This window comes from Chrysochloris asiatica, unplaced genomic scaffold, assembly GCF_000296735.1.
Source record: "Chrysochloris asiatica unplaced genomic scaffold, ChrAsi1.0 scaffold00040, whole genome shotgun sequence".
Taxonomy (NCBI): Eukaryota; Metazoa; Chordata; class Mammalia; order Afrosoricida; family Chrysochloridae; genus Chrysochloris; species Chrysochloris asiatica.
The window spans coordinates 16,529,927-16,531,641 of record NW_006408558.1 but is presented as its reverse complement, the minus strand read 5'-3'; positions in this window follow the sequence as shown (position 1 = coordinate 16,531,641).

The window sequence follows — 1,715 nt, the reverse complement described above, 5'->3', positions numbered from 1 at the left end:
GAGATGGATTGGCAAAGTGGCAGCATCAATGGACTCAAGCGTAGTGAGGTTGACCCAGAATCGGGCAGTGTTACATTCTGCTGTGCATAGGGTCACTATGAGTCAGTACTGACCCGATGGCACCTAATGACAACAAGACTGTCCCTCAGATTGTGTCCTGTTCTTTTTTCAGTCTCTTGGCACCTATGAACTTAGACGGCTTTTTCCTTGTGGGCCTGAACCTCAATCTTGTCTTTAGTCAATTGTGACGATTGTTGCAATGGATGCTGGGTACAGGTGTCTGTCTGCCTCCCTGAAGTTAAGTCTCCTGGGTGTACACCCCGGGGAGGGAATGCAGTGGCCCGGACAGTGTGAGCCCTGGGTCGGTCACACCATGCCAGGCCTTGGCTTCCTCTTTATAAAGTGGGAGCTCACACCTCTTTGTAAGCTGAATGAGACGAGCCAGGGGAAGGGGCCTTTAGCCCAGCAAACCGGACTGCTTGACATATCTGCAGTCGATTCGAACCCAGCAGCCTCTCTGAGGGAGAAGGTGGTGATAGCCTACTCTATAAAAATTCACCAAACCAAAACCCACTGTGATCCCACAGGACAGTGTGCAGCCACCCCATCAGGCTTCCAGGGTTTATATCTTTATGGGATCAGACTGTCGTATCATTCTCCCGCGTGGTGGCAGGTGGGTTCGAGCTGCCGACCTTCTGGTTAGCAGCCCAGCACTTAAGCCACTGCATCACAGCCTTGGAAACTCCATGGGTTCATTCCATTCTATTGGCCTACAGGGTTACTACCAGTCAGAATCCACTGGACAGCAACTCACAACAAATCTGGCTGGGGCTGCTGGACCATCCCATTGTGGCCGTTCCTCCCTGACCCCTGGTTCCTGCCTGGCACTCCTCCCAGCTGACCACAGGTGGTCAGGGGTGGCCTTATCATTTTATTTGCTGGCTGAGGCGCATTTAGCAGCAAGTTGGGCAGGAGGCGCTCGTAGAACGGATGAATGTCTCTTGCAGAATCTCTCATGAATGCTGCAGAATCTCTCATGAATGCTGCTTGCAGCTTGGAGTCATCCTCATGGGGCTGTGGTCCCGGAAGCATTGAACCCACACAGAACTGTCACACTGCATTGTTCAAGGGCAACTGTGCTGACCACTGCAGGTACCTTCACACTCCAGGGGAGCCTGGAACCCCGAGTCCACAGGCCACATACACAGAACAAGATAGCAGGTCAGCGTGCACTGGGGGACCTTGGACCCATGTCTTGCTCAGCCTCCTCTCTGGGGAGCCCCTGCCGGCGCCCAGGGCCAGGTACAGAAGGGCTGCCTGGGCACATGCCTCACACACGTACACACACCTGTGTTCACTGCAAAACTATTCATGAAAGAACCGAAGACAGAAGCAGCCCCCCAGGCCCATCAACAGAGGAATCGGAAACAAAATGTTACCCATGCATCCAACGGCGTATGACTCAGCCATGAGAGAAACAAAAGCTTGAACAAGTCACGAGCTGTCGCCTAAGGCGGGAAGAAAATTGGTTTCTATTTGCCAGGAGCAACCAAGGAAAAAGGAGAGTGAGGGATAGGAGGAGGAGACGAAATGTATGGCGCCTTCCATGAACAACTGCCCCCTTTGGCATGAGATTAGGACTGGATGGTGCCCAGCTACCACAACTGAATGTTTTGTTCAAAGATTTTCTAGAAGAATACTGATCAAAAGGCAGA